Source organism: Lathyrus oleraceus, chromosome 7, assembly GCF_024323335.1.
Source record: "Lathyrus oleraceus cultivar Zhongwan6 chromosome 7, CAAS_Psat_ZW6_1.0, whole genome shotgun sequence".
In the NCBI taxonomy this organism is placed as follows: Eukaryota; Viridiplantae; Streptophyta; class Magnoliopsida; order Fabales; family Fabaceae; genus Lathyrus; species Lathyrus oleraceus.
The window spans coordinates 109,265,029-109,277,685 of record NC_066585.1 but is presented as its reverse complement, the minus strand read 5'-3'; the positions used below and the strand labels follow the sequence as shown (position 1 = coordinate 109,277,685).

Sequence of the window (12,657 nt, the reverse complement as noted above, 5' to 3'; positions counted from 1 at the left end):
TAAAATCAATTGTTTATTTAAATTAATATATAAATAAATACTGTCGTCAAATATTGAACCTTAAACCAGCAAAACACATTTATTTAATTCAACTAACACGTACAAGTTGAGTCACCTCACTCGACCATAAAAAAAATATAATTCACTATTAATGAATGACGTAAAAAATTAAATAATAATAGCATAAAATTACTATTCATTTTTGTTCTAGGCTGACCAGAATGGTCATGGACCGGCGATCAGAAGTGAGCATTGATTCACTTAAAATTGTTCATAGTCCAAAGAAACTACCATATGGAAGAGTATAAGAGATACAAGGTCAGGATACAACTAACGACTCCCCGCACCACCCTCATAGAGAATAACAGGTTGTTATTACAATTTCAAATGCAAATTTCACTCACTTTTCTCCTTCACATACTAACTTGAGTACTTGAGTGTTAACTTTGCATGTCATTCCCTCCTTCTTCGCATCTGAGGCTCAGGATTGTTGTTGTCCATCGCAACCATCAATTCTACAATCAATTTTGGTTCCATAATAAACAGTGGCGCCATCAATGAGAAACCTAGCTACTCATGTTGAACTAAATCAATACCAATAGTATAGATTCAAATGACATACAAATTTATTGAAGAAGAAACTCTCAAATGGCTTCAATGGTCTCCAAAAGCTCCAAAATCGCTCTTAAGCGTCACTTCAAGATCTTAGTAATTGAACCCCCTATTTTTCCTCTTTTTTCCTTTTTGAAACAGTCAAAAAATGTGTGAGCGAAAATATGCAACGTGGACGCGTTGCACCATCATTACTTCAGGACCTAATATAAATCGTAGTAGTAATAAAATTACAGCAATAAGTAGGAATGATATAATTGGAGGATTCCTTATCCACATAATATTAAGTTTGAACATGACTTTTTAAATGACTTACTTTATACTCGGCACTCCCCAACTAGTTTTACTAAGTTATAACACTGAAATCTAAAAATGATGTGTGGCCGGTGTTACAGCCATAGGCATGTAAGGATTCAATCAAGTAGCAGTTGACCAAAAGTACTCCCTCTATTTTTCTATAAGAAATTTTATAATTTTAAGTTCATTTATTAAATAATTTATTTAGATTATATATAAATTATATACATTAATTATTCGATGAATGTAAAAGTCAAATTTTACTTATAAAAGAGAATAAAGTGAGTGTAGGAAAGGTACAAAATATTGATTAACATATTGCAACCAAAACATGTTGCTATGTTTTTGTCATGTTTATTGTCTTTAAAAGAATAAAGTCACGTATCCTTTATTTCCTATTTAAATATACAGGCGAGTAATAAACAATTTAATTAAAGGATTCTGATAAAAATAATTATGTTATAAGCTATTCTCTATAACAAGAAATAAATTAAATTTAAACTATTTTCCTAAAATTATAAACTATTTTTATAAACTATTAGGGAGAGCTTGTAAAAAAAAGATGAAAACAACATAGAAACACGGGATACGCTAGTACATATCAACGGAAAGAAATCAATTCAAACATACCCTAAACTTGAAGATGACAAATTGAGTTTTTGAGAAAGCATCAGAAAAATGGTTACTTGAATAAAATAATTTGGGTTTTTGAGTAACTACTAACGGAAGTATTGTTGTTAAGCTGAAAACATTTGATTTTTGTTTTCAACTCTTTGAATAAATTTATGGAAACAAGAGTGTTTGAGACTGACATCTCTCTCAATTCCCTTTACCCACCAAATTTTATATATTTATATTTTTTAACCTATTTTTATAATTCTATAATGAATCATTTTGAGATTTTTTTTATAGTTTCTGATAAGTATGATATTGTAACACCTTAGATATTTTAAATATATTGGATATGTATTTTTAAATATTTTTTATTTTATTATTTATTCAACAATTATTTTATATGTAAGAAATTTATAAAATTGTATTACTCCCGCTTTCATCTGATCATATTTAATTGGTCACATTTTGTTTTATGATAATGGTCTTAACTTTCTTCTCAATCTAATGAACTACAAAGACTTTAATTGCGATTAGTCGAACACCGACTAGTTTGTTTTTATCACAATGGTTTATTTTAGCAGTTTGGTTTTGTTTGCAGTTTGTATTTTGCAAACCAAACTAAAGCAAACCAAATCGCATTATGTTACAACCGAAACTTCACATGCAACCCAAAACTCAAACCTAGTATGCACCTTAGAATTACAAAAGATTTTCTCTTACTCGCACTTAGAGTTTCAATTTCAACATTCTTAAATCTCTCCTAATAGTATCGTATATTCTTCTTATCTACTTTGTCATGTATGTCTCACATATTCTACTATAATATGTCATCTCTTATGTTCTTTCTTTTCATCTTTTATTTTACTATTTTCTCTTCCAATTATGTTTTTATGGCACCTTTCTTCTCAATCTCCCATCTCTTATGTCCTTTTTTTCATCTTCTCTTAATCTCACATATCATATGTTTTTTTATCTTTTATTATAATGTCTTTGATTTTATTCTATGCTACTATTTTATATATGTTTTTTATTCCATTTTTGTCTAATCTTATTTTTTGCATATTGAATTAGAACTTTTTGTCTCAATATGATGAGTTTTGGTGTTATTTAATAATGTATGAATGACTAAACACAAAGTTATGTTGTTCTCTATAGGTGTATGTATGACTCAATAAAAATATTGTAAAAAACCCAACCAACCGAACCATCCAAACCGCATTAATTTGGTTTAGTCAGGTTTCTAAAAGTCAACCAAACCAAACCGAACCGCATACTTTTTTATCTTACGATTCAGATGATCTTTATCGTTAAAACCGCCCAAATCACATTGCGAACACCCCTAGTCTATCTTATATATGGATCACATGAACTACAACAAGACTTCACTTTCACTTGTGACTAATAAAGTCGTAGTTAGTCAATTTTCTGACTTAGGTCCTATCTGTCTACTAGATCACATGAACCAAATCTATAGTTGAATATTTATTAATTGAAAAAAACTATTGAATTACACACTTTAGTTAAAGAATTCTTGTAGATTAAAAAAATAAAATATATGAATAAAATAAAAAATAATGTTTTTATAACATATTTATCAAATATTAATTTATTTACTTTTATTATAATTATAAAAATGTGTACAAAAATATTAATCAAAGAGTACAATTGAAATAAATAATAATAATTTATTAAAATTACTATTAATGATTTATTTTGTGATTTTTATTTAAGAAAATGATCAATTACACAAAATCACAGGACAATATTACTCTATTTATTTATTTTATATGGTTTTCCACAGGGTCGGCCCTGTGCAATGTGCAGCAAGTGCTGCATCACAGGGCCCCAAAATTTAGAAGGCCCCAAAATTTAGAAATTTCAATTTTGTTTCATAAATATTAATAAAAATAAATAAAATGTTATAAAAAAACTCAATAATTAAAAAAAAAATTATGATAAAAACTCAATAAATACAAAAATCAAGATTGATCAAAACTCAAAATAATCATAATTAAATATATTTTTTAATTAATACATAATTGTATTTTTGATATATTTTTGATACATAAGAGACTAGTCAGTAGAAAGAAGAAAAGAAAGAGAAAAGGGAAAAGTGGGAAATAGAAGAAGAAGGAAGGAAGAAGAAAGGAACAAGCTCATGGATTCTTCACCATATTCATCCTCATCATCACCAAATCATCTCTATTCCATCAATTTTATCATCCTCTTTTTGAATCAAGGTAAGTTCCTAGATAGTTGTAGCTTGGGGGAAAGAACTTCATGGAAGTGGGATTAGGTTTTGTAAATTTGTTGGTGTTCATGCTTCTATATCTCATATCATGATTCCTACATGATTTTGTGTGAGCTATGTTGATTGATTATGATGATAGGTAGTGTTTCATGATTCTTGGTGTTGATTCATATTGAGATTGGTACCATGTTGTGTTGTTGTGTTGGAACCATGATGTTGTGTTTGGTTGATGTTAATTCTTGTTGAATAGTGACAAAAATTCATGAATCTATGTTAGAAAATATGAATACATGAATGCGTATAATTTAGGATGGTTTAGGGGTGTTAAATGTGGAAGAAAGAGTGTTTATAAGAGGTATTTTTGAACATTTTGCAGGTGTCAATCGATTGGTTGCAGAACCAATCGATTGGTTCACGATTCTGTGAAGAAAAAGCTAAATTTTGCTGATGTCAATCGATTGACTACAGTGCCCAATCGAATGGTCCTGTCAATTTTAAAAAAAACACTTTACAAAAACTTCATGTTATCTTATATGTAAGAAATTTATAAAATTGTATTACTCTCCCTTTCATCTGATCATATTTAATTTGTCACTGTTTGTTTTATGATAATGGTCCTAACTTTCTTCTCAATCTGATGGACTACACAGGCTTTAATTATGATTAGTCGAATAATGAATAGTTTGTTTTATCACAATGGTTTATTTTAGGGGTGTTCAAAACCAAACCAACACAATAGAAAACCACAAATCAAACCAAACAAAATCAAAATCGCAAAAAATCGCATTTGATTCGGATGAATTTGGATCATTTTTTAACAAAACTGCGCAATGTGGTACGGTTTGCAGTTTGTATTTTGCAAACTAAACTAAACCAAACCCAGCCGCATTATGTTACAACCCAAACTTCACTTATCCTACACTCAACCCAAAACTCAAACCTAGTATACTTTAACCTTATAATTCCAAACGATTTTCTCTTACTCACACTTAGAGTTTCAGTTTCAACCTTTTTAAATCTCTCCTAATAGTATCTCACATTCTTCTTATCTTCTTTGTCATGTATGTCTCACATTTTTTACTATAATATGTCCTCTCTTATGTTCTTTTATTTTCATCTATTATTTTGCTGTTTTATCTTCCAATTATGTTCCTATTTAACAGTAGTCTGAATGCTCTTATTACATTGCAGTAACACGTGTTCTGCTGTCTCTGACTCCACGTAACAATCAATATCAGTGTGCAATCTTTTGTCGATCAATTTTACATAAATTGGGAAATACATTTTCTACTGGTAGTTGAATCCCACATCGAAAGAAGGTGAAAGGTATTGAGATAAGAAAGAGTATTAAAGAACTTGAATACCATCATTGTGGGTGAATAAACCCTAATAATAGATATACAATGGTTAAATAATAATTAAATATGGCATAATATGGCATATATTTGTTTTATCATGGTTGAATCATAGCTAATTAACATATGACCAAGTAGTGGAGTAGAATAAGGTAGTTAATATTCATTTGGCTATTTGATGAAAGATCTTAATATTAAACACATGAATAAGGAAGTTAAAAGATGAGGCAAAAATTCTTCGAAGTGACTGCAGAGGTTGCATTTGGAAGGGAAAGAAAAACTTCTTTTTAAATATTCATTTGTGATTAATTTGTCTAGTACTAATCTCTAAACAAGAAATGATTTTGAAGGATGAATAAATTTCGACGACACGCAAGTCTCCCAATCCTTACATGTTTATGAGTCTCGCTTAAAGTAATATTTATCTTAAAAAGTATGTGTGAATATAAGATTAAATGTAAAGTAAAAAATAAATGAATTAAATAGATGGATTTAATTGAAATACACTTAAAAATCTATAAAGTGATACAAACGGGTAATGGTGATGAATCGATGGTCTAAAACTTTTTACACTGACAGTGCATAGTAATTAATCTCTAAATAGATTCAGTTTTTGATATGTTTTTTCAAATAAATAATAATAATATGAAAATAATGATAAAATTATACTCATTAATTGAAAAATTCTCACAAGTTTTAAAAATATAAAAATAAAACGAGAATAATATTTTTCTATACTCATATTAGATATTGTTATATTTAGTTTTTATCATAAATATAATTCTTTTTTGAACTATTTTCCATCTTTGAATCATATATTGAAAGTACAATTTAAACGAGAAAAATGATATGGTCGGTGTTGCAAGGATTGAATCAAGTAGCAGTTGACTGAAAGTATAGGGTACAGAATACTGATTAACATTTCAAATCAAAACATGTTGTTTATGTCATGTTTATTGTCTTCACAAGAACAAAGTCACCCATCCTTTCCAACACGTCGAATGTGTGTGTATACATTGGAGCCAACAAAATGGCATAAGAGGTAGGCAATGCATGATACATTTTGAACCAGAAGATATGGACGTTCAAAGAACCTGCAATAAAAAGTATGACAATGCATGATACTTGGTTGTTTCATGGTTACTATGGCTATTGAATGGAGATCATTAATTCAAGGGGAATACTAGATTCGGAGATACTTCTTTTCTCCTTTGACGGTGCATTTAATATTTGACAGATTTTCTCTCCAATGTTCCTATTTAGCAGCAGTCTGAATGCTCTTATTACACTATAACAACCTGTGTTCTGCTATCTCTGACTCCACGTAACAATCAATATCAGTGTGCAACCTTTTGTCGATCAATTTTACATAAATTGGGAAATACATTGCCTACTGGTAGTTGAATCCCACATCGAAAGAAGGTGAAAGGTATTAGGATAAGAAAGAGTATTAAAGAACTTGAATACCATCCTTGCAACATACTTACCTGGATGTGGTCAATGGTTGATCATGAAGGACCATGGCCTAGGAGAGTGACCTTCATTACACTTAGGAAAGGGTGCTATCCTAAGGTCTATCAAAGTGGTGGAACCTACATCATAATTTGTAGTTTCTTTTGATTTCTACATGTTTTAGGAGATGGTGAAATAGCCAAACACATATAAAAGAGTTAAATGTAAGGAATACATGTATTTAGAAAGTTATACGAAGACTAAATACACTAAAAAAATGATGAAATGCGTGAACATACATATATACCTGGTTTAGCTTTAAAAAACAACAAGCAACATTGCTTTAAAAAACAACAAGCAACATTATAACTTGTCACTGCTTTGTCAGGTTCTGTTTTTGTTCTTCAAACAGACTCAATTTTTTCTTATGCTTCCTTGTTAGTACTTAGCATTCCTTCTCCATTTATTCCAGGAATATAATGGACTACTATGAGATTATCAGGAAGATACCATCAATTTATTTATCTTTGCAATTGAAGTATTTTTTCCTCTCAAACTAGGTGTTGCAGATTATTTATGGAAAATGTTTTGTTTCTGTCATGCATAATATCTTGTATTTACTAGGACAAAGTCACAAATCCTATAATCCTTATTTTAATAAGCAATTAAGCAAAAAAGGAAAAGATTAACTGAATCTAGGACAATGATTTTTGTATGTATGCATGTTTATAAGTTGCAAATGCAAAACTAAATTTCCTAAAATGCACAATAATCATATATGTGAAATAACAATTCTAGAGAAGAAATTTCACTTAATATATGTTGCAGATTAAAGAATATATTTCCACTCATAAATGAAAAACTATTCATAAAAATGAAAAAAGGACAGAGAAAACAATTTTGAGTCTCGTAGTTTTACTTGTATAATAGTAAGCCTTCTTTCAAATCATTATCCTGATGCTCTGTCAATTGTTTTTTCCTTAAGACAGTTTTGCATCAGAATTTATTATCATATATCAAGAATTTTGTTTCAGTCCCAAAATATGGTGGACTTAATCCGTATGGATCAAACAAAAGTACACTATTTTACTTTTCAAAAAAGGATTTTGAAGTTTATATATACAAAATGACACCTCATGTAATGTACACATGACCATAACTTGATCATACAACCTCAAAGTGTACCAAAGTCATTTTCAAAATTCATCATTATATGAAAACTTCACCAACCATCGCAGCATACAGAGCATGTTAAACAGAAAATTCGCAAAAATAAAATCACCAGCCCCTAGAGATTGTTAGAAATTATTTTGTTTGAATAAATGATAAACACGTGGACATAAAAATGGTTTCACTTCAACCGAACTACCATTTAAGAACACTAGTATAGAAAATTTGGCTGTCATATGTGAATAATGTCTTGATGTTTAATTACTAAGTGAAAATATTTAGAATGAAGAGGAAGGAAATGAGAGCATAGATATCCTCAGCTTGTGTTCTAAGATGTTAGCAAGTATGCAATCATGAGACTTAATGCCTTTCTAAGTTAAGGAGAGGGAAATGTAGTCTCCAAGTTGCTGCATAAGAGTCCCGCCTCGGTTAGTGAAGGAAGAAATATAATACATGTCAAATATAAAGCACAAAACAAACATGCATTTAAACTCATACCTTTCTCGGCCTTTTGGCTAAGATCAAATGTAGTATCGGTTCTTATCAGTTTAATATCTGATATGTGGGCCAATGGTCCACACGATATTAAATTTATTTCTTGAGGGGGAGAGTCCACTTCAATAGCTTGCTATTGGGTCTCTCAAGTGTCGCTTTTGCGTTGCACTTTAGCAATAGCATGGCACACCCCACCAAACCTAGTTCAATATTCTAAATTACTTGCTAATTTATTTATATTTTAATTTACATAAGTATGTACATCTTGGTAAAAAAATCTCTTTTCTTTATTATAAAGTTTGAGTCTCTTCTAAATGAGTAAAGTTATCTCTATTTTTTTAAATAAGGAAATATTTATTTAATTCAGCACAACATTATAGTTTTTGTATGTGTTTATATGTTGCAAACCAAATTTCATAAAATGCCCAATAATGACATATGTGTAATAACAGTACTAGAAAAGAAATTGTACTTAATCTCTATAGCAGATTGAACAGAATACTTCCATTCTGAAATGTCATGGATAAGATGAATGAAGAAAATGAAGGAAAACGGTTAAAAAAAACGTAATAAGGACAAAAAGACAATGATTTTCTGAGTCGGGGGAGTATTAAAACGGTTAAAACAATGTAATAAGGACAAAAAGACAATGATTTTCTGAGTCAAGGGAGTATTACTTGTGTAGTCGTAAGCCTTCTCTCAAATCATTTTCCCGGTGATCTTTCAATTCTTTTTACCAAGGTAGTCTTGCATCTGGAATTTTTTTACAAGATTAAGGAACCAACACAGTTGTGACCCCACATGGAAATACAGTAGTGAGATGTTTCATTAGAAAATAAAATATCTTATATAAAAAAGGGATTGAAAATTTAAGAATTAGAATTTTGTAGTTTAAATATGATGAGACTTCCTTGAATTTTGCTGACTTTGTAACTTATTACACCAAAGTTCACTCTCAGCTCGGATGATCTCCTATCAGTGAACTCACCACTAATTTCTATCTTTCCTGTGAAAAAATGGAAACCAAGGTTCGCGAATCAGGGATAATTGCTAAAATGCATACAGATTACAAAATAAACTAACCATATCTTTTCTGCATTCTCATGAATCACGTGCCCATTTATTGACAAATTGTGTACATTGTTCTTACATGTTCCGCAGTTTGCCAAACTTCGGTCCCAAAATTAGCACTACAGATGTTGGGATTTTCTCAACACATGAACCTTTGTTTCCAACAAAAAGAAAAGTGTCGATGTTGAACATATTGATTCAGTCATATCTCAAACAATACGGACCAAAAGTGTATCAAAGTCAAATTCAAAATGTTGAGATTAATGATCATTATAATGAATGTGATTATTAGCCATTAGTCATGATAGTATATGAAAAGTCATTTAAGTAGCTACATGGATTATTTGAAAAGCTTATAATGCATTAATCTCAAAGTACTAAAGTCACATTAATTCAAAGAGGCGATTCTCGTAAAATAATATTAATGCTATATAAAACTCCAGAATCATAAGCTCAATCTTGACCAAATAAGCTCATGTATAATAAACAACTTAATTAAGGGATTCTCATAAAGGAGAGTCCACTACAAATAGCTTGACCAAGTTTTATGTCATTTAACTAGTCATTACAAAGGTTCAGTCGATTTGGAATCAATAAAACTATAGGATAAAATATGCTTCAAGTTTTTCATAACTAACCTTTTGGCACCATCACTCTCCATCACAATACAAATACATCAAAGACTTTCTACAAAAAAAGCCAACATGAGCAACGCCAATCCAATAAATTATCATTAAATCAATATATGAAGAATATTCATAAAATATCATTCATCCACAATTGGTAAAAAATGAAACACTACTGCAAAAATAAATGTGACAGAATCATACTCAGCTAAAATGTATGCTTTCTCGTACCCTAGAAACCTACTTTGATCAGATGTCTGCAAGATCAATAAAACTTTAGTATAAGATAGGCTTTAAGGGTATGATGATTCCCAAAGAGTAAAGTAGTATTTATAGGTCCAATTCAACTCTTTCATAACCAACCCTTTTAGCACCATCAATCTGTAACAATACAAATACATCAAAGACTTTCTACAAAATTCCAACATGACCAATTCCAACCCCATAAATTATCATTCAATCAATATATGGAGAATATTCATAAATTATCATTTCGTGGGCATTTTGTAAAAAATGAAACGCAATTACAAAAATAAATGTGACAGAATCATACTTTCAGCTAAAATGTATGCTTTCTTGTGCCAACACAAAGAAATGATTTGATGACATTGATTCATCAAACATTTTTAATAACAGATTGAAAGTGCTTCTTAAATCTCTGGGATACTAATTATTATTTTGTAGATAAACAAATGTAGTTATCTTTGTATTTTATCCAACACCCAATTTTGAACATGGGTCTTGTAACTCTTTTAAGTCTTAACACAAACATATTGAGCTACACAATTCTCTCTACTTTATTGAAAATACTTTATTGTTAACCAATGGCTTTCCCTTTCTTTACATTATAATTTAAGGTGTTTGCTACGTCAAACACCCCCAGCCATTTAAATAAATTGATTATAATTAATAGCATTAGCAACCTTAAGAATTAAATTTGCAGCAGTGCCTAACCTTGGCAGAAACTATTGGACTGGGAAGACATTGGTTCCAAGATAGCTTTGCATCTTTCTGCTTGCTCCGCCCCAACTTTAGTTACCGAGACACTGTATAGAAAGCAAAGCTAAATCCCACTTTCTGCATTCCAAGTACTAAGATCACACCTTAAATTAATCACTTTCTTTAATAAAGTTATTAACTAATTTTTTACTGTAGTTGCTTTGGTGAAATCATCTGCACCATCTGACAAAACATGATACGCAACCGAAAAACCAACTTCAACACAAGTCGGAGTCGGAGTTAATGTTTTACATAGTTTGATGATAATGTAGTGGAGTAGAATAAGGTAGTTAGTATTCATTCGGCTGATGAAAGATCTCAATATGAAACACATGAATAGGGAAGTTAAAATTCATTGCAAATACCAATTTTCGATTCAACTAAAAGTAAGAAGGAACGAAAAATCCAATCCAATAATAAGAGCCAAAGTGAACCTGTAATGCTTGAAGTTGGTCGGTTTCAAGTGGAGAAAAAAAAGCAGTAGTAAATAGAGTGGGAAATACATTGCTAACTACTAATAGTAGTTGAGTCCCACATCGAAAGAATATGAAAGGTATTGAGAGAAGCAAGAGTATAAAATAACTTGAATACCGACATTGCAACATACTTACCTGGATGGGGTCAATGGTTGATCTTGAAGGACCATGGCCTAGGAGAGTGACCTCCATTGCACTTAGGAGGGGTGCTATCCTAAGGTCTACCCAAGTGGTGGAACCTACATCATAATTTGTTGCAGTGGGGGCCTGCGTTCGCGCGGCCCTCTCTTATTCTAATATCAAATTTTGAGGAATAATTTCTCCTTATATAATTATATAGATTGTAATCTCTTATATTTCATATCAATCTAAGCTTATTTTCAATTTAGAAGTGACAGTCCAGGATGGTGCCTCCACCAAACCAATCTGCCATGTTCTGTCACGTTTGTGTTGCAGATTATAATTCGGGAGATGTAGTTGCTCGTAATGTGTTAAAGGCAAAGTGGGATATATTGGCAGGCTCAGCAGACGTCTGATCCTTCCACTGCCAGGATGGTGCAGCCACAATCCTAAACTTTCAAGCCTTATCCCATATGGGTCACATCACCTTGGTGCTCCCATATGGGTCTAAATGGATATTCTGGCCAATGTGTGACTTAATGGATATAAATTTGTATAATATTAAGATGGAACATGGTTCTTTAAATGGCTTACTTTGAACTCGACACACCCCAACTGTTTTTGAAATGTTATAACATTAATCATTGAAAACATGCGGTTGAGGGATTTAATCCACATATATAGAGAGTGATTTAATCTATTCAAAAAGTTATACACAGACTAAGTACCCTAGAAAAATGATCCAAAATCAATGACAGAGTAATGGAATGCAGCACGTACAATTTGTAAAGTAAACAACCATATATACCTGGTTTAGCTTAGAGTGACAACAAGTCACATTATAACTTGCCACTGCTGCTTCATCAAGCTCTGGTTTTGTTCCCAAAACTGACTCAGATTTCTATAATGCTTTCTCGTACTTAGCATTCCTTAGGAATTTAAACAAGTAATGGACATTAGGATTATCAGGAAGATATCATTAATTCATTCAATCCATCTAGATATACTCCTAAAAAATTGGATGCTTCGCAATTATAGCCTTTTCTGTCTCAAACAAACATTGCAGATTAAAATTACATATAAAATTGCCATGTCCGTCTTGTCTTTACAAGAATAAA

General features: G+C 30.8%; 1 protein-coding gene, 1 long non-coding RNA gene, 2 other non-coding genes and 1 pseudogene across 20 annotated transcripts in view; 4 read left to right on the top strand and 1 right to left on the bottom strand.

Moving 5' to 3' along the window:
- LOC127108040 (uncharacterized) overlaps window positions 1–12,657 on the bottom strand; it is a 172,663-nt gene that overhangs the window by 64,504 nt on the left and 95,502 nt on the right. For 6 of the 17 annotated variants that reach the window (XR_007795916.1, XR_007795909.1, XR_007795912.1 and 3 more), the window contains 2 exons: window positions 8,925–12,468; window positions 5,941–8,447 (listed from right to left, as the gene is read on the bottom strand). The exons of 1 other annotated variant lie outside the window; for it this stretch is intronic. The gene's annotated coding sequence lies outside the window, so the exon portion shown is untranslated. Of the gene's footprint in view, window positions 1–5,940; window positions 8,448–8,924; window positions 12,469–12,657 lie in introns of those variants that run through there. 10 more of the 17 variants (XR_007795910.1, XR_007795914.1, XR_007795922.1 and 7 more) reach the window with 6 other exon arrangements.
- On the top strand, window positions 3,631–4,381 carry LOC127108047 (uncharacterized). Its single transcript, XR_007795945.1, has 2 exons — window positions 3,631–3,764; window positions 4,152–4,381. It is a non-coding gene; the product is annotated as an uncharacterized LOC127108047 (long non-coding RNA).
- Window positions 6,610–6,759, top strand: LOC127109469 (uncharacterized; annotated as a pseudogene).
- LOC127109716 (U2 spliceosomal RNA) lies at window positions 8,247–8,442 on the top strand. The gene has a single exon (XR_007796984.1). It is a non-coding gene; the product is annotated as a U2 spliceosomal RNA (small nuclear RNA).
- LOC127109091 (U1 spliceosomal RNA) lies at window positions 11,547–11,707 on the top strand. Its single transcript, XR_007796535.1, has one exon. It is a non-coding gene; the product is annotated as a U1 spliceosomal RNA (small nuclear RNA).